General features: G+C 43.5%; 1 long non-coding RNA gene across 2 annotated transcripts in view; it reads left to right on the top strand.

Moving 5' to 3' along the window:
• The window catches only part of LOC137864873 (uncharacterized), a 36,340-nt gene extending 16,718 nt beyond the window's left edge, over nucleotides 1-19,622 (top strand). Inside the window, exons 3-4 of one of the 2 annotated variants that reach the window (XR_011101667.1) lie at nucleotides 6,012-6,073; nucleotides 14,861-19,622. This is a non-coding gene — a long non-coding RNA (uncharacterized lncRNA). The remainder of the gene's footprint in view (nucleotides 1-6,011; nucleotides 6,074-14,860) is intronic. The other variant, XR_011101666.1, reaches the window with a different exon arrangement.
• The last annotated feature ends 5,146 nt before the right edge of the window (nucleotides 19,623-24,768 follow it).

The following is a 24,768-nucleotide window of genomic DNA, read 5'->3' as shown; positions in this document are numbered from 1 at the left end:
TTGCCTGCTATAAACCATCAAACTCAGACTTTGCACCACGTAGAAGTCTGTGTTATAAACAAGCTCAGCTGCTATCATATTACCATCCTGAGGCTGATTTATATAAACTGCCTTTGGAGATCTGATTAGGCTCAAAAAAACCCATACAGCACATAGGCAGACCAAATTGCTGGAAGTAAATTTTCAGTAACACCACTAATTATTCAGGTATCTACTATTGGGAAATCTCTGGTTCAGGAAAGTTGCATGCACTTTCTGGAAAGCTTTAGGAGGCAAATAATCAATAGACTTTTTTTTTTTTTTTTTTTTCTTTGAAGAGGTTGTATCTCTATTCTGTACATGCTGTATATTCAGGAGCAGTAAGTTCAGTTCTTTAAATTGCTGGAGGGACAAATAAATATATTGTAATGTTAAGGTAGTGTACAAGAGGGGTCTTTTTAATTTATGCCATGGAAGGAATATGTATAGCTGGTGAAATTCAAAGGATTTTCAGGAATACTTGCAGGGGTCATGATCAGGACTACTATAAATGAATATCCACTCCTCATCTTCAACATAAAAAGAGTTTCTATCAAAGCATAGAATATAAAGAGCACTGTTTCTTCTACTCAACATGAGATATTTATATGTCCGTGATATAACTCCACCTCACAAAGATTTTGGGGGCAAAGACTCCCTCCTTATTTATATGGAGATCCAGACATATCTATGGCTGAGAATATATTAACTCATACTTGTTCAAATGGCAGTGCAAAAATCAAAGAGACTTAGCTGCTTAAAAAATGCTGAAAGCTGCCCAAAATTAAGTTCCAAAAGGTGCTGCTTCGTGCATTGGTTCTAGCCCAGTGTTACTCAAAAAGTAGTACAAATGTGCTAACCTTTATCAGTCAGAAGTCTCTGCTGTCCTGGATTCCCATGCAATTGAAAGCAGAGCCATCTGCAACAATGGGAGCTTTATTTATCCCGCACAATTGCTGCCAAAGCAGTCCTGGGACTTCCATGAGACTGCTATGAATATGTTTGGAGTGGGATGAATCTGGCAAAGCGCTGCTAAACTGCTGTGTCACCAGTCTCAGGTCTGCCGGCTGGCTGCACTGACGGGCAGTTTTTGTGCAGGGTTATTAAGGAAATTTTAAAGCTTTTAGGAGACTGAAATAGCAGTCAGTATTCAGTCTGCCTGCCCTGGTAGAGACTCATGATTGCTCTACCCTCTAGAGGCAGTGGAGAGGATGTAATTGCTGCTGCTAGGACAGTTGATGAAGATTTAAGGTAGGGACTATGGTCTGCGCCCAGCCCTGCATCCTGCACATACGACTCCCACTGAGGCCGCCGGGAATTTTGAGAAGTAAGGAATGAAGAGATGAGGAAAGAGTAAAAATGTGAAGCATTTTGTATAGTCTTTCTGCTGACTCCCTGGACCTCATTATGAGATTGTACATTCTTTTCATTATTCAAAGTGACAGCAGGTGTGTACCCGAGGAACAAGAATTTAAGTCTTCGTTTTTGTCAGGGACATTCAGCACTTTCAAATATGCTGCAGAGCATTTATCTGCTGCAGCATGGGAGAAATCTGTGGCCTCCTGAGTGTCCTACTGAACTGGTCATAATCTTGTTAGCCTCTCTAATACGACTTACTTCTTCCCTGGACTAAGAGTCACCCTGTTCTCATAGGAGACGATGATGAAACTAAATCTGCTCTCCAGCCTGTAGGACTCCCTAAAGAAGAGTGATTTGCTGGCAAGTCAGGACTTGGTAGTAGCGGCAGCTGTACTGATAAGTTCACACAGAATAAGCTCCACAGTTCAGAAGCCTTCTTGCAGGACGTTATTACCAGGCTTAGGTAGCAGTGAGAATTTAGGAGCATCAAACTGATAACCTACCTAGAAAGCTCAACTGATTGCATCCCAGAAGATGGAGCCATTAAAGCAGAAGGACTCAAGCACTCTACATCCTAAGACATCTTGGCATCTTCAGTCATACAATATTTAACTGCCTCACAGCTGGGAAAAGCTCTGGGTCATTCTTACAAGGGGTATATCCAAATATTCACTGAAAATAAAGTATCAGTGTGAATTTTATGGAGACTAATACAATTCCTCTTTTGTGAATGTGCCTTTTTGTTTATGTACCCTTCCTGGCTCCTCAGTAAATGGACTCTCTAGACCTGAGGCTGAATCAAAGTTCAGACGAGGACAGGACTGCTTTTGGTGACCACAACTTAAAGAAATAGGGGACAACAAAACAGAGTGGAAGTTATTCTCTGAGGTGATTCTGTCATTTTTTTAATGGGTTGAAAAGACAGAATCAAGAAACAAATAAAAGATAAAAAGAAATTTTATATTAACTGTAAACTTAGTTACTTGAACTCTTGCCAGAGTGAAGATGAGAACCTTTTAAACAGCCAGATTCCATGCATGAGTGCTTCTGCTCATGGACAAACATAAATGATTGCTCATGAAACAACCACTCAGCTCTATGGTTAGAATTTGGGTAATTAAGGATTGTGAGGGCATATTTCTTAGCATATAACCCTCTGTCTGAGAAAAGCGCATAGAAACTTTGGTATGACAGAGCAAATGTGAAAGGCAGGTGCATGCCAAGCTTGAGAACTTGGGAAAAACAAAACAAGAACAACAAGAACAACAACAAAAAACAACAGCATGTATTCTACTACCAGCATTAAATTTGTGCTTGTTTTTAAAGATGCATATTGAAGTGAGGGTTGTTGGTGAATATTTCCTATCAGGAGTAAGTCTAGGCTACTTATCGGGATTGGCTTGCAGAGGCCAGACAGAGCAGTGAGGGGGAGCTTACACCAAAGGATTCTTATGCCAGATTTTGAACATTTCAACTTGGCTTTGAAGATACAACCTTGTCCTGATGTGCAGTTGCAGTATCCCAAGATAGGGTCCCCCATGTGAGGCAATTGGTGTGGGTTTCCCCAGGTGGTCTCCATCATTAACTGCACCACACTCCAAAGGCAGAGTTGATCACAAGTAAAGTGATGGATATAAAGGCAAACTTTGAGATGCACTGCCCAGGCAAAAGGAATTTGTAATTGATCCAGAATTAGAGCCCAGTGTGAAGTCCAGAGCATTGCTGTGACAAACCCCTAACATGCTAACTGTGACAAACTTCTAAGCAATGTGTGTAGATATAGCCAAAGTTTGTGTGCAACATTTGGCTGTTATTTCTACCTTGAGACACATTGCAGATATTCAGGAAGGACTGTATCACAGCTTGTAAGACCATATATGTAAGGTAGGCAGTGCACGCAAGGTCAAGGATGTAAGAGGAGCATTCTCCCTAGTTACCAGATGCCTGGGAGAGTCTGTGTCATCCTGACACCAAGAGCAACAAACCCCAGTGTCATAAGTCAAAGGAAAGCAAAACCTGTAGATTGACAGTGTCTCAGAGATGTTTAGCAGTTCCCTAAACATTAATTTCTCCCTAGCATCATCACCTTGGTTTGCTTAAGGTTGTTTGCTTTTCATTTTGGTTTAAACCTCCATTACTTCTGGCATAGCGTCAAAACGTGAGGCCCTTAGACAACAGCTTGTTCACCTTCTGCCTCTAATCCCAAATCCCAAAGTGTAAGACATCTTTTGGGGGGAAGATAAAAATGTACTGCTATGCTTTATGAAGAGACTATAAGGTTCAATCAGGCTCTAGTGAAAAGATAAGATGCAAACCTCAGCAGTAAATAAGGGTTAAAGTGCTCACAGGAGGCGATGGGAATGGTCTACAGCGACAAGCTCAACATTCATCTCCTCTTGCTTTGTTTTAGCCATGTTGCTCTCTAAACATGTATAGTAGTTTGTGTCCTAAGAAGTTTACACTTCTACAGTTCTACAACTATTACAGGCAATTATAATACAATGCTTAAATATTAGGACAGTCGTTTTACAGTGATAACATTGATAGGTGTTGGAAGGCTTTTAGTGGAGAAATGGATATTTGGAGTGCAGCTTTATGAAAGATAAGAGGTCGCCAGTGATAAAGCAGAAGTATCAGTATTAGTGTACAAAATGATATAAAAATTTCTGTTAGTGTGAAAAGTAATAAAATAATTGTCATTGAGCAAAGTAACACAAGGACCAATGCAAAATATTTTTTCAGTCCTCCCAGATTCAGAAGTATCAGATAAGTAATTTTAATTCCTTCATTATGAATAAAATGGCATAGTCTGCATCCCCTCTCTTAAAAAGATAGACTAGTATTTTTTCTCATAATGTTTTGGAAGTGTAAGCATCCTGATCTCTGACTGACATGAAGTGTCCCCAAATAAAGTTACAGTAATGTCACTGGATATTACCTCAAGAGCAGGCAGGAATAGGAACAAAAGTTCAATTTAAGCTGAGTTGACAGAGATGGATGTGGAGCTGTGTCTGAGGAGTACTCAAGGCCAGAGCAATGCACAGTTTCCAGGCTTTATTTGAGTTCTTTCTGCTGGTTATAATTGCTAGTAATACATTGATGTGGTCGAATAGCATAAAGTATCAAATGAAAATAGTCTTTCAGGTAAAATTTGCTACCAATCTTGTTACAAGTGAGGTGAAAAGCTTTAAAGAAACGTTTACTCAACAAATTGAAGCTGTCTATTTTCTGCCCAGAATTTTCTTTTTAAGAAACTTTGCCAAAACTCCTGATTTTTTAAATAATATTCCTTATTTTAATAAAGAGCATAAGCCAGAATTTCAGGCTCTGATACAGCAGGATTTCTTCTTTAAGTGTGCACCATGTCTACCCAGCAGCCACACATGGATGTGGTCTTCCAGTGCCAGCCCCTACTCTGAATCTCCCATCCTATTCTGAATATGATGGTGTACAAAGCCTTAAATCATGCTGCCAGGGACAACAATGTGACATAAGCATTATGACTCACTCTTGTGATCTGTTAAAGAAGGACATAAATATTACACAGATTGTCTCAATTCTAAAATACAAAAGTTGTGAGTTTTTAGGGTTTCTGAATTCAGTGCAAGGCAGAGCCATAGGCAAACTGCATCATATTTCTGTGAACTGGCAGTTCCACTTCTTTTATGGTAGGTATTTTTCATTCCTTTGACCAAAACTGGGGAAAGTAGTCTTTCCATTCACCTCCTATTCTGCCTCCCACAAAAAAAAAAAAAAAAAAAAAAAAAAAAGTTTGAGTAGAACTTTTGTGATGCTGCCAAAAACTGATATAGCACATAAAATACAGCACTATCACACAATACAAATCAGTCATAAGGCACCTCATTCCTGGTGCATACATGCTGTGCAATGGTGAAGTGATTGCACTCCTCAGCTTCCAGAGGTTACACAGGTTACAAACCAGGTGGTGGGCTGCTATCTGCCATCCTTGCTCATGGAAAGTACAAGTAGTCATGGGAGTGAGGTGTTATTCAAAGTGAATATGAACGAGTAAACAGTTCTGATCTAGTGTGTGCATTTTTAAGAATAAAACCTTCTGCAGGTGAGTTCCTCCTGACTGTGTGCTCCCTGGAAGCTGAGACATGCTCCAGAGGTGACTACCGGGAATAGAAGTGGAGGACTCAGATTAGATTTCAGTCAAACATCAACAGCTAGGAGACAATGGAGATCTTTATTTCCTACCAGCAACACTACATTTGGGCCAGAACACAGCACTGGACTCAAATTCCTGTGGGATTTTCTGGAGAGCTTCAGCCTCCCAACCTCTTTTGCTGTTATGCATAAAACAAATAACATTTTTATTTGTGGTACATATCAACTTGCTTAGAACAATACAAGAAAAGAAAACACATCCCCGCTTCCTTTTTTTGGTAAGTTTTCAGAGCAGTATGGTCTAATAGTTCATCCAAAAAAATACAAAGGAATGTGACACTCACTCCCTTGGCGGCAGGATGGAAAGCTGATTTAACTGGGAAAGCCAACTCTTGACAACAGAGAAGTTCCTTTCCTGGGCAGTACCAAACATAGAGGTTCACATCCTTGGCTGTTACAAAGGAGATTTATACTCTACCAGAAACCATCCCTATCTTTTCCAGGTTGACTCCAATAGGGAAGATGAAAGGCAAAAACGTTAAGGAGGAACCAAGATACTAAAAAGGTTAGTATTTATAGCACTGACCTGTAACAGATTCAGACAGATAAACTCCTGCCATCAAATGGCTTGGTTATCTGAAGGGCCTATATGCCGACGGAAGGCCACTGGCATCAGACACCGGAATTGTTTGTGAGCGGGAGGCACAGCTTGTGATCTTGGGAGCCAAGCGCACCCAGGGCACTCATAAACCACCATGCATACCTGACTTCTCTGTCAGACCAATACATGGTGACTCCTCAGATCAAAGGTAAGGCCCCGCTCCTCATTTGCAGAAAATAAAACTAGTTGCACGTGGTCTATCAGGAAAGATACAGTTAGAAGCACTGGCGATAATAGATAACAGTGCTGTGTGCTGGGCATTAAGCATAAACCAGGGATCCTGGCATGCTGCCACCACCAACTGCCACACCATAAAGGTGCGATAGTGCTGGCTATGGCAGTGAGCCCTCTGAGCGGCACTGCTGGCACCAGTACCCTTAATGGCAGATGTGCGGCTAAACAGCTTATGTGATATCAGTCTCTCCTCTCCTCTCCTCTCCTCTCCTCTCCTCTCCTCTCCTCTCCTCTCCTCTCCTCTCCTCTCCTCTCCTCTCCTCTCCTCTCCTCTCCTCTCCTCTCCTCTCCTCTCCTCTCCTCTCCTCTCCTCTCCTCTCCTCTCCTCTCCTCTCCTCTCCTCTCCTCTCCTCTCCTCTCCTCTCCTCTCCTCTCCTCTCCTCTCCTCTCCTCTCCTCTCCTCTCCTCTCCTCTCCTCTCCTCTCCTCTCCTCTCCTCTCCTCTCCTCTCCTCTCCTCTCCTCTCCTCTCCTCTCCTCTCCTCTCCTCTCCTCTCCTCTCCTCTCCTCTCCTCTCCTCTCCTCTCCTCTCCTCTCCTCTCCTCTCCTCTCCTCTCCTCTCCTCTCCTCTCCTCTCCTCTCCTCTCCTCTCCTCTCCTCTCCTCTCCTCTCCTCTCCTCTCCTCTCCTCTCCTCTCCTCTCCTCTCCTCTCCTCTCCTCTCCCTCTCCCTCTCCCTCTCCCTCTCCCTCTCCCTCTCCCTCTCCCTCTCCCTCTCCCTCTCCCTCTCCCTCTCCCTCTCCCTCTCCCTCTCCCTCTCCCTCTCCCTCTCCCTCTCCCTCTCCCTCTCCCTCTCCCTCTCCCTCTCCCTCTCCCTCTCCCTCTCCCTCTCCCTCTCCCTCTCCCTCTCCCTCTCCCTCTCCCTCTCCCTCTCCCTCTCCCTCTCCCTCTCCCTCTCCCTCTCCTCCCCTTTCTCATGGATGAAGCAGAGTGTGGTGGTCTTCAGGCCAGGAATCCTTATCCTCATTTACCTCTTCCTCACAAGGTAAAGAACTGACTTTCATCTGATGACTTAAGAAGTAATTTACTATACTTTGATTGCCTAAGATTTTATATTTTGTCTATTGATATCCTCACAAAGGAGAAGTAAATACAGGTAGATGACAAGGGAAAGCAAATTGAACCAAGCAGAAAGCCTTAGTGATAGCAATTTTATCACTCCTATTTCAGAAGATGCTTGAATATTGCAGAAAATGGTAGAAGGGAAGTGAGAAGACACAAAAAGGCACTGCAGCTTTATGGATGAACTGCAAACCACAACATCAGGACAGTTCTATCCCAAAAAAGAAAACCCCGTCCCTTAACTGTTCTATGTTGCACTCAGTGCGACTGGCCTGTGTTGCGACGTTTCACACTGATGATGGTGGCTAAATTTTACCTCTGGTCAGAATAAAGCACACCCCAGCAGCACAGCACAGTTCATTTTCCTGTCTGTGTGTGCACAGCATGCACTCTATGTAATGAAGGATAATTATGTCAGTACATAATTACAGATAAAAAAGCAGTGAGTGCAATGCCAGAGATGAGATCAGTATGGCAATCCTGAAGAGATATACATCCACCTGGCATATGGTTTAAGGTCAGGCCTGGGACTAGGGTCAAGAAGCTATTCTTTCACCAAACTGTTGCATGACCATGAGGAGGGCATTTCACTTTTTTTTTTTTTTCCCCATTTCCCATGTGATGCAAATTAAGGTGATTTTTCAGATGAATATCATTTCTCTGCGGAGGACCTATGAAAAACTCAGGCAATGTTTGAATCATTTAAATGTTCTTTCCCAAATATCCTCTATCAAAGTTTACAGAGCTGCACAAAGGCTGGGAGACTTACAGGAGTTTAAAGGGAGTATTTATAAATCAACTAAGCACTGATTGATAGACAATATACAGATATTCAGAGTCTATAACTCCAAAGACAAAGCAGATTTGTAGAGGAAAACATAATCAGAACAGGTCTACTGGAACTATGAGAGAAAAAGTAAAACGTTTTACAGTTTTTCTTTTGTTGGGATATATGGGTTTTCATATTGGAATGAACACTTACTACCTAATAGATTTAGACTATGACCATATAAAACATTTAAAGGTAAGAAACAGTCCTTACTTGATGAGAGGTTGCCTTGTTCCACATATTACTGAAGGCTAGACAGGAGCATTAAATCATTTATTAGACCAAATATATATATTTTTTTGCATCTGAAAAGGCGTTAAATTTTGAGCTGATGTCCCCCTACTGTTAACAATTGGCTCCTTGTTTCTCTTTTTGAAATTGCTTGGCTTTACCATTAAACTGTTTGCTAATACACATTTTTCCTATGTCTCTTTCTGTGATCTATGGTTTTGAGACCTCATCCAGTCCTTTAAAACCAGTGGAAAATCCTTATTAAAAACAATTTTCTGTCTGCTCAGACCATTTATTTATGAATGAACAAACAAAAAATACCTCACAGGAGCAAAAAGCTTACCCCAAATAGGTTCAGATACCTGTAAACATATGGGACTGCTACATGGCTATCCATTCACAGATAGGGTAAAGCACATGTTCCATCCTTCTTCCCTCCTGCTTTCTGACCAGGAGACGAGGAGATCACAGATCTAGAGGCAGCCAGGAGCAGGTTGCCCAAGGAGGTGGTGTTTAAACACCCTGGGGGTGTTTAAAGAAAGGTTGGACATGGTTCTTTGGGACATGGTTTAGTGGGTGATATTGGTGGCAGGGGGACAGTTGGACCAGATGGTCTTGGAGGTTTTTTCCAGCCTTAATGATTGTATGATCAAAAGGAGGGCTACAGAGGAACACGTTCACAACTGCACGATGTGCACAGAACTGCACTAACTTTCAAGGGAGCCAGCTGAGACAAGTCAGCCCAGCCACACAGCTGAACATGGAAAAAACAGGGGCATTGTTAAAAACCATTCCTTTGTATGAAATTCCTTTGTGTTTACTTCTCCGAAACACTTTTTAAAGGCCATTCATATAATGCTGGAACAAGAATAGGAAATGCCTTGCCTCAGACTTCCTGTTGTCAAAGCAAAAAATAATCCAATATCCTTCTGCCTGCAAGCTGGTGTGGGCCCAAAATGCACTTTGCTGTGGCACAGGGGCCTCCAGACAGGCTCCTGGAGCAGGACCATGGTACTGGTGTGGCACAGCTGGGAACACACCCTCTGCAATGGGCACCACGCCTGCTCTTCCGGGTCATCTTTTATTTTTAATTCACACAGTCAGAGGAATGGAGAGAGGAAGAGGCGGGTGTTACACTGAGTTGAAGTCCAAAGAGCATTGTTTTCTCATTATGACCATTGTTTTGCCATCATGGATAATTATAATCTGACATCTCAAATCTTTTAAATCTTTTTTTTTTTTTTTTTTTTTAACTGCACCAAGGCACTGAAGCCAGAGACTCCTTGGTGACAACCCAGGAGATGTTTGTTGTTCTTCCTGACTGTGTATGTTATTTTATGGGGATTCTAGGGTATTGCTGTGGACACGCCAGATATTAAAACTTCATTATACTCGTGTTTGCAAAACAGATCTCAGTCACTCTCCATCTTAGACAATTACCCTGGCAGGCAGATTCTGGAGAAATAACAGCCAAAAAGAATGAAAACACTTTTCAATTGCTTTGTTGAAGAAGTGAAATCTGATGCAAATTCACTTAGTCAGCCAAAATACTCTAACGCGCCCATATTCCCAGGGAGGTACTTTTCCAATTTTCTGAAGTCAAGCTACTTGTTCCTCCTAAACCTTTTTCCAACTCTAGCTATATTATGAAGGGAAATGTTTTACCTGAAAACTACACCAGCACATAGATCTCAACATGAAGCAGGGAGGTGTGATCCATCCTCACCCTTGGCAGCCTTTCCTGTGTGATCGCATGCTGAAGGGAGAAGTGTGAAGCACTGCTGATCCTGCTCCTGTGAACAGAGGGCTCAGGTGGTCAGCGCTCGAGATTCAGTGCAAAAACTTCTTGACATTAAGAATTACCAAGACACTGATGATCTCTGATATCTTCTAGTCCCATGAAAAAAAAATCATGCAATTTGGTTGGATCTACTAATTGATTCTCACTTCCCAAACTGGTAGCATTAATGTGGTAGGGCTACTATGAATGTACTGCAGAAAAAAAAACACTAGTGATATCTACCATAATTGTCTCAATTTCATGGACACCATGGTCTGGTATTTCTGTCATTTTGCAAATCTGAATTCTTTGAGCTGTCAGTGTCTGCTGGGACCTCCTTTACCAAAGGATACCAAGTGCAGGTCTGTCCTAACTGCCAGCCAGTTCTGTTTGTCTTTGCATTATCTTTCCTCATGCACCGTGCAGCCACTTTTATTTCATGCAGGTATTTAGTGCAAATCTTGGAAGCAATTAGTTTTCATGCTGAGTTTTTCAGCCACTGGAAACAAGACTAGTCAGTGGTGAGACCTTTAACTGGGATCTACCTTCTGTGATTAAAGCAAGACTCCTTCCAGGAGGTTCAGGAAATATCACTTTTATGACAGCTATTTCACTAATTAATATTGCTGGAACATTTTCTTGCCTCAGAGAAGATAAACTCCTTTTATTGTTTCTGTCCCTAAAGAGGGCAGTAACCCCTTGACTCTGGAGAATTGACTTCTAAAAAAATTGGAACTAAATGGGCTGAGTTCTGCCACTGCTATCCAGCTCTTGGGCATCAGATGAATTCCCAGATTAGCAGCAAAGCATCCCCATGGCCACCTCATCTAGCACCTCTGAAAGGGACATGTGAGACTTGCTATACAGACTAATCCCTAAAACTGGGAGAAGGTGTCTCAGCCTTCAGTATCGGATGAATTCCTATACCAGTTTGCAGTTTGCCATATTACCAGCGTGCTCCTTATACTAACAATGTTCTGTGTCTGTCAAGCAAACATTGTATGGGCATGTAGGAAATGGGTCTGCAAAAAGTCCTTCCTCATATTTTGTGTCTGCCAGCAAGAGTTCTGCTGAAAAATGTTTCCTTGTGAGATGGGGGAATTCATTCTGACTTCCTGGAGAAGGGTGGCTTCAGTCCCTATGGAGCTATATATGACTTCTGAGTCCCTGAAGGTAGCTGAAGGCAAGCACAGTGCCAGAAGGCTCACATTCACTAGGGAGGGGTCTATCTTTCCACTAGGAAGTTTTAGGGCAGGTGAAAATAATGATATCTTGGTGAATTGATTTGTGCAGATAATGCATGTGTACATTTCTGTTCTGCTATTGAGAGCCATCTGCCTGTCACGCAAAGCCCTTGCTCCAGGCACAGGTGTGGGCAGGCACCACCACTGTGCCCAGTCCCAACTGGTGGATGGTCCTGGGAAGATGTGTGCCTTCCCTGTTTTTTTTTTTTTTTTTTTTTTTTTTTTTTTTTTTTTTTTTTTTTATCAAGAGAATCCTGAGGTGGGATAAAAGCTTAATCACAACCAGCCCATGTCTAGGGAGCACACGTTTTTGACAAGTGGATATGATCTGCCTGTCCCCGTGCAGGTGACCTGCTGTGTCTGAGACCACCTCCCAGGACCACAGCCCCACATGGCACCCTGCAGCACCAGGGCTGGCTGCCACTGCACGGAGAGGGATTTCCTCTCCTGGTCCGCCTGATGTAGTGCTCCGTATGGGAAAGCTGATGTTCAGGTTTCATGCTAGATTACTACCCAAAATTATTCAGAAACTTCTTTTACAGTAAACAAATTATAAATTGATGTTTACTTCCCAGAAAGCTCCACTCAAATCATGGGGAAACCTTTCATTAAATCTCATCATGGAGGTCATGGAGCACTATCATGTTATCTCACTAGGATGTAACATAGGAATGCTTTCTGGTTCTCTCCTCATTCTCTCTGCAGTAGGATCCCACTTGCCCAAAGACAGTCCAAACAAGACCCTAACTGCAGCCAGGTCCGTAGATCTGTCTGCTCACAACCCCTTTCCCAAAGACAGGTGCAGTGACTGTTGCCTCCTACAGAAGTAGCCCTCTTTCTGTGGTTTGCAGGGCAGCTCCCAGGAGAGCAGCCTCTGGTTTCACCAAGCGTTCGTCCCAGGGTGGAGCTTACAGGTGGGGTGCTTGCTTCCCTGCAGCTACCCACAAATGCGTATCCAAGTGTGACCCTAAGTGCCCAGCTGCAGGCCAGAAGATACCGCTGGTAGCACCAGACGACAACCTGTATCACCAGCAAAAGCAGTCCCTGCAGCTGCCTGGACAGCAGCAGGCCCTGGCATCATGTCCTCCCATAGGTGCTGTGCCTTTGTCCCCCACCCTGCACATGTCCTCCCTGCCCTGGGCATGCAGCTGGGCACAGCAGCGCTGCCCCATGTGGGGCTGCCTGGGGAGGGCCACCCCCAAACACCATCCAGGCAGCTTGGAGGCAAAATATCAGGAGAACCCTCACAGAGGTGACCTAGATGCTTATTGTGATTTTCTTAAACATTTGCGTCACTTAAAGAAAGTGCTGCTGGTGCCCAGGCTGTGGGTCACCCCATTTGTAGAGCCACATCTGGGGGCTTCCTCTGTTCTTTGCTCTGGGCTTTGCAGGACTTTGCACCATCATGGTGGCACAAGCTGGCATCATGGTGGCAGGGAGGAAAAGCCTCTTCTCCCATCAGGTATTTTCTTAGGAACTTTGTTTGATCCGAATAGCATGATATTTGAAATTCCTGAAAACTAAGAGTACAGAAACACCCTTAGGCCTATGAGATATAGAGGGTGCGAGTGAATTACTTGGTTCAGTTTTGGTTTAGTGGCATTTAACATATTGTATTTTAGGACTGATGACTGGATGACATGAGTGACAGTGACGTAATTCTCCCATGTCAGCTGGCTTTGTGCCTTTGCCAGTCTAGCAGTTCACCACGGCGCTGACTTCAATGAATTAGGAAATTTATGAGAGATCGCTACTCTCCCTTAGTGGCTGTAATTTTCCAAAACTGCCAAAAGATAAATCGACATCACAAATGGCTGAATTCCACGTTTCACATCTCAAATCTCAGTGGCCAATAGATGTTTATTTATTGAGCAGAGTTGAGCACTTGAGCAGAGGGTTGAGCAGAGGTGTTTGACTGCTACGAGCACAGAGCCAGCATCTCCATGCGTGCTTGCTAAACCCCCTCAACAGGACTAACCTGGCAGAGCATCACTGTATAGGCAAAGCTTGGTTGTGCTCCCCGTAGCTGGGAGCAGATCTGAGTTGATCATAGGCCTCTGGGCTCTGCTCTAGGGTGGGATTTGATGACAGACATAATCTGACCTAATGGCAGTGATTTCCAAAGCACTCAGCATTATTGTGCATACCTTTTCAATCTTCTTTCTTTCCTAAATACACATGCTGCCTTTTACATTTGTTCTCCTGGCTAATCACACAGTCCCTGGAGCAGTCAAAGTAAACAGGCTGTCTTTAAAGAGAATGAACGCAGGGCTGAGTCATTTTACAGCAGGGCAAGAAGACAAAACCGCAGAGCTTGGGTCCCAGCCCTGTGGTCACCCTTTTCAGTCCCCAGTGCAGCATTTATGTCCTTAGTGCCTCAGTTTCCCTGTCCATGAAATGGAACTTACCATAATATTTGTCTAACCTGTGAAGTGGCTTTAACAATGAAACTAGATAAATATTATCTGAACTAAATGGATATTTTCAGGTGAAATTAAAAATTTTAATACGTTTATAAGATGTTGTAACTTATTTGAACCTGAAGGTGCTGGAAGTCATTGGTTTAAGTGTTATTTAAATTGACATAATTGAAAAAATTACATATAATTGGAAGATATTCCCTTCACCCTAACAGGTAAGTAGAGTGGGTTTTTATGTGAAAGGTCAGTATTAAGTTCTGTGAAAACTAGTTCTTCCCTGAAAGCATAACTTATCCACTAGTTATCCCAAGAATATCTTTTTTGGGAGCATTTTCAATGTCATTTAGTCATTCAGGATCATATTTTAATTTTGTTATTTTCTCAGAAAGACATAGAAGCCAGTTGTAAAGCTGCACAATAAAAAAAAAAAAAAACTTGGGTTAAAACTATAAGTAGCTCCATTTGGATTTTGAATATTGTTCTAGATATACTATATATGGAGCAAGGCACTAAGATCCTGAGCCAAGGGTGACGTAATACCTACAAACACACTGGATAGAAATATTTCTGGTGAGGAATTGTCCATTGTTTAGGCCTCTCACACTTCTTTAAAGTAAGAAAAAGGTTGTTGTAACAAACCAGTCCTGTTCTCAGCCCTTACCAGATGGTTTTTGCAGCTTCCCAGTGCTGAAAAGCTGACAGGAGCTTGCTATGGTAGGAGGCCATGGGACAGACCCAAGTGTCTGCTGTCCATTTTGGTCTGCAATGTAAATACCTCACTGAAACACAACATCTCTGCTGTAAAGATATTTTCTGATGCTGTGACCATTAGGAAGTGGCTTTCATTGAAACATGACAATGACTCTGTTGTATTAAACCTGCTTTTGATTAACAGCGTGTAACAGCATCACAGTGTGACAATGGATGGTTTCTGCATACCCTGTTCCCACAAAGCACCTGGCACGTAGGATACAACCACACAGACACAGCTTGGTCTCCACTGCTGGCCTGAGGTTCTGCTCTCCTTCACTTGATGGCTGTATGAGAGGACCAGCTCTATCCTTCCCTCCAAGCTGGCACTAGTAGGGAGCTACCAACCATCAAGCAGCAGCTGCCATGGATGCCCGCTTTCTAGAAATCCTGCCAAAAGATAAAGAAAAGCTCTACCTCAGCACAAGGTTTTTCAAAGGTGAACGCAGTGATGCAGGAAGGGGAACCTCCTCAAAACTGATGAATTCATCTCGAGTTTGCAAAGCCAGTTTTGATGTTAGAGTCAGGCTTTGAAAGGGCCATCTCTCTTCTGGCCCCTGGAGAGAAGAAAGTTTGATTGTTTCGGCCACAGGCAATGGCACCAATATAAACAGTGTGTACAACGACAAATGCTCTGTATCTTAGCACATTCATACTTCAAGAGTCACCAACAGGGATTTAAACACATCTGAGTGCTCAGCAGGCACTGGAAAGGACAGAAGATTGTGTTTAAACAAACATTTGCAATCTTGCTGTAACAAGAATCACTGACAATTAAAAAAAGTTAGCTTGCAAGTAGCCTGGTACTAGTTATTGTATGCAAGCCCCCTTTGTATGTGAGGGTCCTAGCCCGCCAAATGTTGTTTTATGTGAAATGAGTGAATGCTACCAACCAGTGCATATGCTGCTCTGTGTGCCACCGTCCCAAGTCAATCGTGGTCCACCTTTGCAGACGCTAAAAATAGTGCATGTTGAGATTTGCAAACTTAAAGCAGTAAATAAAAACTCTCAGTCTGGATCTCTTGTAATTAAAAGGTGACTTTTGGTGTATCCCTGCTGGGGAAGCTAGCCAGGGGGGAGGGCAGCTGTTTGCCCAAAAAGTGTGAGCTGAGATGGGTGGGGGATGTCTGCTTAACAGCCCGCATTCCTGGGCTCTGCCAGCTCCCTTTATCTTCCGATCTTAATGTTGAGAACAAACAACCATTTGTACTTGAAGCAGGCTGGCTGATGAGACAGGCATTTCAGGTGTACAAGTCCTACCGTGCTGCCAATTTGTAATTACCGCACCAGGCATTTCGCAATATTTTGCGTTTTTTTTTTTTTTCCAAAGCTGCAGTCTCATCAATTTGTGAGAATTTCAGCCCAGATTTCACATGATTATTGTTATTTTTTTCTAACATGCAGCTTGCTGTTTCAGAGGAGGTGAAAGTGATTTCAGAAGACCTGTGATTTTAGAAGCAGTGCTCTTGTACTAGCCATTATGGACTGAGGCAGGGAATTGCTCTCCAGATGACCCCAACCAGCCTGAAGAGCAACTTCCCTCAAATTCCTCCCTTGGAAGTTCAGGGATGAAGTGGACACACACGATGTGGTATCACTGGATTACAGCATCACAGCGGGGCTGAGGCCCCCCGGGCCTGTCTGCTCCCCCTTGCCCCAGTAGGGCCACCCCGAGCAGGGGGCCCAGGCCCATGTCCAGGCGACTTTAGGAGACCTGCGAGGAGACTCCACAGCCTCTGTGGGCAGCCTGGGTCAGGGCTCAGTCATCCTCACAGGAAAGAAGTGTTCCCTGAACAACATAAAGTTTGGAAAGCAGGAAGAGAAGAAGAAATGTACTGCTCCACTTGCAGAAGTGCTGTGTACAGCAGCCACTTTGCACAAGAGCAGCTGGTCGTAAGGTTTAGTCCAGCAACAGGCCCCTCAGTATTTCTTTGGATTTTCATGTTGCCTTTACTGGCCTTTCTCAGGAGGTGTTTCTGGGTATGTGTGCGCTCTCCACACCAGCTGAAATGGACATGAGGTGGTCACACATCCCCTGTGATCAGTGGGTGCCCTCAGGGTGGCTGCGCCAAGGTGGGGCTCCAGCCCCTCCAGGCCTGCAGCAGCAGCACCAGGCCTGCTCCGGGCCTCCTTGAAGCGGCAGAATCCTCCAGAGCAAAAGAAGTTAATTGCAGTCACAGCTATTTTTTTATTTCGTCCACTTCCAGGGCAAATACTACAGTATGAGGTGTTATTTTCCTCACTGCAGCATTGAAATGCCCAGCTGCCAGAGAAGATGTTGGGAAAAACTTCGGTATTTTGCCACAACCTCACAGAATTGGCACTGCCAGCATTTCTTTCAGATACAAACAGGTCAGAGTACTGACCAACATAGTATTGGAAACAAAGAGATGTGTAGAAGCTGCAGTTCAAAACAAGATATTGAAAAAACGTGTTGCTAGAACTTGTACAAAAAATTTGTTCATATCTGCAAGTGTCAGAGGATACAGAAACTCTCCTCTTCTGCAACAAAATTGGCATCAGGTAGGGACATTTTCCTGTATGCTGTGCATGGCTGTGCCTCACAGGACACAGGTACTAATGAGGCTGACCAAAAGCTAAGATTTACATGAAAATGCCATCAAGTGCATAAGTAAAAGTTGGGTAGAAAGCCCACTTTTAAGGTCCACCTTGACACATTTATAACAATGCTGAGAAACTGCCTACTTGTCAGGGTACCTAGAGGGTACAAATTTTATCATGGTTTCTCAGAAAGAGGTCTGAGCTTTAGCTGTAGGAAGGGAATATGGAGCTTAAATGGCATGAGATGAGAGGCGGATAAGCAAAGATTCCCCATGGTGTCTCCTCCAGCCAAGGGGCGAAGGCAGGGGCACTGAGCTGAGAGAGGCTGCAGGTGCCTTTGCAAGGCTGCAGCTTCCAGACACTGAGGCCAAGTGATGCAGGCATCCCGGCCATTCACTCCTATGTCTTTCATTATTAATAATAATTTATCCTGTGCTCAGAAGTGTGTTAGATATGAAGACATAACAAGTACAGGATGCATAAAGCTGTTTCTATAGTGAGTACAATTCCTTCCCAGTCATCTAATGTAAAAATAAACAACTCTTAGACAGAAGAAACTCTTTCTCCATAGAGACATAAATGTTGGCAGATGCAGCAAAGTATGCACTGTGAACCATATTTCTCTATAGAGAAGGGTTGGGCTAAAGTGTGTCAGCTCCATCAACCCAGGCTGAAAAAAAATTGCTAGGTTCATAAGAGAAAATCAACTGACAAGATGAAAATGCAGTAGGTGGAAATTAGCAGCTAACTGTGCTCATACTCGTGTGCATGGAAGATAACTGGCGATCACTGTCCAGGTAGATCTGTAAAACGAAGCTAAGGAGAAGGTGCAGGCAGAAAAGTATTAAAAAAGAATAAGGATAGGAGTGAATATAGCTAGAATAAGACCCAGGTTATCATAGAGGAGTACCCAAAGGAGACCCAAAGCAGTGTACAAGCCCAAAGCAGTGTGCACATCAAACTGCAGTCCATGGAAAGATCAAAAGATGACAATATTGCAATTAAGATTTTTTTTTTTTTAATTTTGTATCTATGAAGGGGGTTAATGGCTTCACTGAGAAAGACTTGAACTTTGTGCTGTGCCATCCCATTATGGTGTGGATGGGCAGTGAGGATCATGTCACTGTTACTGCAATTTTATGTTACAGGTGCCAGAAGAGACACAAGTGACAAGGAGGATGTTGTTCTTCACAGGGATTTAGCTTCCTTTATACAGCATCCAGTTTTTTTAGAGTGAACTTCACTTACAAACATCATTATCTGAGGATATGTTTTATACTCAGATCTAACATATGTAACCTCTGCATTTTTTCCATTTTGTCCAAGCTTTGGAAAAAGAAAAAAAAGGAAAAAAAAAAAAAAAAAAAAAGCAAGAGTCAAGTTTCCCTTAGCAATAGCATCTGTACGTTTACTCTCATAAAGGAATAAAATCATCCTATTAGAAAACATTATCACAATATATCTTTTAACTGGGTAACTTAACAAAGTTTTTGAAATTTTCATTTCAACCTTTGTATGGCTAAATACTATCATCTGTTTTCCCAGAAGGAAGAAGTACCCAGAAGTTGAATTATTCCTGTCTTGAGAAAACCAGCTGCAAAATAACCAGTTTGGGAGCTCACTTCTGGGTGCAGGGACAGCAACCCATACCAGTACACTGCCACATGGCCAGAGTGCAGAGCTGTGACAGGCTTGGCCAGCAGAGCCATGTGCAGTAGACATCACCTTTTATCAATGAAACTTGCTGAAGTGCTCTCAGTCTTGAGATTTTCCCCTTATTGTTGCACTTTTCCATTTGAAAACAGTCACACATTTTATATTTTTTCCAGGCAGAATTACTGCTGACCTCACTGAGACCTCTGCAGAGGGGCTGGGAGGCATTACTGGACCTTTTTAAATGGCTTATTTTGGATATTCAGTTATTTTTGCACATGCACATACACACTGGCACTATATATATATATTTAATTTTGGCGCAAGAAATAAATCTAGCAATGGGCTCCATTATTTCATAGTTCTTTTCCCCCTGGCTAGTGTGTAGCAGCAGAGCCCATAGTGTTCTGTGTCCCACCAGCAACCTTTCCCTACTAAGAGCTAGTGCAGCTCAAGTAACCTGGAGGAGAGGCTCTGAAACTGCCCGCTATTTCAGGATTTCTCTCTGTAGTATTTCTCTAATTCACTTGTTACATTACTCATGTATTATTTTGCTGATGTCTATAACGTCATTACTGCTAAAGTCATATTTATGTTCAGTTAATAAATAAACTCATACATTATTTATTTTCCTACATTGAAGAGCCTGGGGGTGCTGGTGTAATAACCCATGTAGTGCTATTTATTTTAGAGTGGAGCAGAACTTTATATATATATATATATATATATATGTATTTTTTTGTTTGTTTGTTTATTTTGTAGTCAGAATTTATTTTGGAGCACAGTCACTTGCTGGAATTTCTGAATGTATTTTCAGTTCATTTAAAACATACTAATAGTACAGCAAGTGACCACCGCTCTCCTTCTCTATAGGTGGCTGTTAAGCTAAAGTAATGAGAAGGCTTGTTAGCCTAAAGTTACCAGAAATCATTGTGAAACGGCCAGAGAAATATCATTTTCACTCACAGCTCCTGACCCGGGGGTGTACACTGGGAATACTTCTCTAACCTAGGGAAGCGCCGGCTGCGTGGTTTGGTGCCCGGTTGAGACACTTGGCACAGCTTCGCATCACAAGCATCCCCCCCCCACACCTCACTTGTGTCCGAGCTGCTGGAAAATCGCCCAAATTTGCCCGGCCGGCGGCGTGGGAGCACCCACGGGCAGGCAGCGGCAGGGGGCAGCAGCGGGCGGCGGGGCCACGGCACCCCGGGCCCCAGCCCTAGCCCCAAAGCCCCAGCTCCGTCCCCGAGCCCCCAAACCCAAGCCCCCAGCCCCGGCCCCGAGCCCCTCGGTAGTGTCCCAGCCTTACGCCCTGCGGAGCCGCTGCTGCCGCTGGCTTTGAGGGGCAGCGCCGCTACCAGGGCTGTGTGAGAGGGATAAAGGCAGCCTTCCCTAATTGTGCCCAAGAAAAGCGATCTCCAGGAAGTTTCATGTATATTTTGAATGAAGCAAAAAGGAAAAGCCCTCCAAAATATTACGACATAGATTTCACAGGGGACCCTTGTGTTCAGGGAGTTTAACAAAATCACGCGGCTATGCAGGTGATGAAAACCATGTTTATTCGCTAGGAGTTTGTTCAATATCATATTATAAATCATGCAGTTCAAAATCTTAGCACTGTAGGAATACCTGTGCGAAATGCACTTGTCCAATCTTTTATGAAGGAAATTATTGAGAAACGTAGGAAAATGTAAGTGTAATGAAGGGTGTGAACTAGGAAGGTGTTTGGTACATGACATACAAAGAAAATGGCAGACTTGGGAGCAAGAGCTCCCCTGATAAAAAAAAAAAAAAAAAAAACAAAAAACAAAAAACATCCTAGCGCAGATTAAGCCAGCTTCTTGAAACCAGAAACCCGCAGGGCAGAGCTTGCCTCCTGAGTCCACTGCTGCCATCTCATTCTGCCTGGGGGGTCGCTTTGCCACAGCCACCAAGCAGAGCTCCTCAAAGCATGAAGAGTCACAGGTGTAAGTGACATTGGGAAGTGAGCTTTGGGAAACAGGGGCACTACTGTGCCATGACTACAGCATTCAAAGAAATGTTCTGTTTCTTACAAGAAGCAGCAGATTTTTGATGTGTGAAAAAGAAGAACCTTTGCTGAGGATTTGAAGATTCACTGCCAAAAGTACAAGATGAAGGTCAGCTCTGGTTTGGGCTCTATCTTCTGCCAGCAGAGCTGCTTGGGGAAGTAAAGGCAGCAGAGCCATGTATGAACAGAGCAGGGGAATGGGAGGCACACAGCTGGATTGCTGACACACGTGCCCACTCTGTGCATTCAGAGCAAAGTGGAAAAACAGCTTGGTTATGAAGCTTTGTGCCCAGTGCTGTGAAATATTCCCAGTCTGGGATTGTGGACATTCTGGAAAATAGTGAATTGGAACAATCTGCTTGAAGTAAGACAACGAGTTTGATATAGGTTGTAGGATTATAAGCTTTAAATGTAGCTTTGGAGGAAAGTGCTGCAGCTATTGCTCTGTCACACTGGCAGTACTTCACCTTTCCCATGAAACATCTGTCCTTCTGTAACATGCTGCACAAGTAGTATCTGGAGATTTTGCTCAGATTTACTGTGTAGATTTTTTATTTATTTTATTTTATTTTATTTTATTTTATTTTATTTTATTTTATTTTATTTTATTTTATTTTATTTTATTTTATTTTATTTTATTTTATTATTATTATTTTTTTTTTTTTTTTTTTTCCAAAGAATCTGCTCTTCCAAGGAATTTACTTGGGAGAAAGTGTGGTTTCAGGCCAGGCACAAGTTCTCTATTATTAAAGCAAGATTATTGTGTGAAACCATTGCTTCGTGGTTTCACACCACTGCTTCAGAAGTGTCAGCCAGTGCGGTGCTGGTGGACCAGAGGCTGAAGGCCGTGTGTCTTTCTAGGACTATGCCAGCTGCAATCAGGGGAAGCTTATACAAACAATTGTGTGCCCCAGCTAATGTCTGGAAATGAGTATGTTGCTCTGGGAAAAATGCTTTGAGATCTTCCAGTAGAAGACAACGATCTTATCCCTTTATCAAATCTGCAGTTTAAAGAAGGATTTAGGGTATAACTGCTTAAGAAAACATATGACTTCTTACATTCTACAGATAGACAATTCGATTAAAATTATTTCTTTTTTTTTTAATCTATTTTGTTAGGTGGCTTTGTGCAGTCTACTTCTTTCTGGGGAGCTGTTCTGACTCCCCTGTGGAGTGCTGCAGTGACACCCAGAGGGACCGCCCAAGACTGAGGCCAACACCATGCAAGACACTTATGCTGAAGTGAGCTATAGCACCTCATAGGACTGACCATCTGAATAGGAGATCCACACATAAGGAGAAGGTTAACTACATTTTACTGACTCCTAACTGAAATAGAGGCCTGTGGGTGTGTGAGCAGAGCCACCCCAGATTAGAGGTGTCAGGAGGCTGCCCTGTGCATGCATCTGCTGCTCCTGGTGGCTGCCTTGAAGTAAGGAGGCTGGCGGGCACTGGTCATAGAATCATAGAATATCCTGAGTTGTAAGGGACCCTTAAGGATCATCAAGTCCAACTCTTGACACCGCACAGGTCTACCCAAAAGTTCAGACCATGTGACTAAGTGCACAGTCCAATCTCTTCTTAAATTCAGTCAGGCTCGGTGCAGTGACCACTTCCCTGGGGAGCCTGTTCCAGTGTGCAACCACCCTCTCTGTGAAGAACTTCCTCCTGATGGTGAATCCACTCATCACACGGGTGGTTGGATGAGCACTAATGGCAGCACAAAGGAGGGGCTAGGTGTTAGATATAAGATGCTGCTGGTCTGTTTCCCAAGATAAAGCAGCCTGATGATTTAACTGTGAGGTCAATGGGGGCAGGATCTGTTAGGATATTGTCACACTCCTCACAGATGGTGTGGGACATCCCACCAGGACAGGGGGCTCTGCTCCTGATCCTGCTGGGTAGTGGCATTCCCTCGTCGTGTCCCAAGGGATGTCACCAGCAGGGGTGGCTTCCCCAGCAGTGGCTGTCAAGGAGTCCAGTCCCAGCAATTCCCCCTCTGGGCTGTTCCGACCCTGCAGCTGCTGAGATGGAGAGGGAACATCTGCCAGGGGCAACAGCCAGCCCTCTCCTCTTCACATGCTGCCTGCAAGCTTGCAAAATTTGCATCAGACACTGGGTAAGGTGTTATCTGGAGTACAGAATGTACCTCTGACAATGGTCTGTTTGAACAAAAATCTCCCCAAAATATAGCATGAACTGTGCAATTGCCAGTGCTCTTTCCCAGAGGAACCACTTGCTCCAGACACCAAGGACCTGGCAGTGGGACAGTACCCACCAACTGCTTACCTTCAGAGCAGAGTTTACTCAGCTAAGGCTGCTCTTCTCCCGCAGTTAGCAGCTTGCAAGGTGGAGGGACTTTCTGCCACTGATACGGTGCATCGAATTTATGGTGAATGGCATGTTCTGCATCCTGTGGAATAACACAAGCAGATGATCAGCTGAATCCTTTTCTCTCCATCGGCTGTCTGTGCACTAGTTGGAGTCTGCATTATTTCCTTCCTTGAGTTCCTACTAAATAGTTTGAATACTCCAGGACCCAGAGCAAGCTCAGCGCTCTCATATTCTTATCTATCCAGCCTCAGTAAATTTAAAGACAATGGGCGACTTTTAAACTGACATAATAATCATTTCTTGTTTATCCTAGCAGCGTGCTCAGGAGCATGGTCTGAGCCAACATGTCACAGCTATTCTGTTGTTAATCGAATTAGGCACGCTCAGGTGGTGCCAATAAACTGCACCATGTAGCCATGTGTGCTGCTTGGTAAACATTAGTAAAGTTTAACATCAAAAATTTACACTGGCCCATGTCTGCTTTGGTTTCACAGGAACTTCCCTCAGGGCAGAAGGTGTGCATATCTCAAGATTTTCAATCGGTGCTCGTGATACTGGGTGGGCCGCCAGCCGAATCTTCAAGCAGCCTGCCTGCCAGAGAGCACCTGGGTAAACGTGATGTGTGTCTGAAACACAGTCTCACCAGACTTGTGAGCAGTTTTTAAGTAGGTCAAGTAACTTTGAGCGTCATGTCTCAGATCAGACCTTCCTGTGCAGGAGGTTTTATTTATAGCCATAGCTGTATAGATACAGATGCAGAGGTACAGATACAGCTTTCAGCATTCACGGGGGAGTGGTTGATTCTCATTAGACTCTTGGACCCAATTCCTTTGGGATTTCTCACCTTAGGGTGTTGCCAGGGACTGTTGTATTGTATGCAGATGGAAAGTGACAAGCACTATATAACCAAATTATAAAATGAACCAAGTCATTTGATATTTGAAAGAAAAAACACTTTTCCTAGTGCTCATCATTTATTAAAACCTGAAATCAAGAGCTGAATATTTATAGTTTACTTTTGTTCCTCTTTCTTGAGCTCTCTAGACAAACATTTTGTTCAGTTGGCCTAAAAAATTAGCTCCACATGCAGAAAGAACAAATCTGAAATGCTTTTCTGGATTTATTTTCTCTTGGAAGAAACTAAGAGTTTTGCCCACTGATGAGCCTGTTTTTTTTTCCAGCTCACTACCTTTCTGGTGCTTCTTCACTTTGGGTTTTTCTCTTGCACTACAATGCTGTGATGCTTGGGGCCCATGCTAGCAGGGATGCTCGGTGTACCCCTTCCCTGGGGCTGTCACACATCGGTGCAGGACTTCTCAGCCACAAAGACACGTGCATGTACTGCAGAAAAACCCTTTCCTGCAGAGCAGGTGAAGACCTGGAGATGTCCTAGAGCACAGAAAGGAGTTTGAAGTTTTGTCACCTGTATATCCAAAGCCCAAAACATCCTCACCAGAATGGGCTTTGGGAATTTG

The sequence above is a fragment of the Anas acuta genome, chromosome 15, assembly GCF_963932015.1.
Source record: "Anas acuta chromosome 15, bAnaAcu1.1, whole genome shotgun sequence".
In the NCBI taxonomy this organism is placed as follows: domain Eukaryota; kingdom Metazoa; phylum Chordata; class Aves; order Anseriformes; family Anatidae; genus Anas; species Anas acuta.
This window is presented reverse-complemented; position numbering and strand designations above follow the sequence as displayed.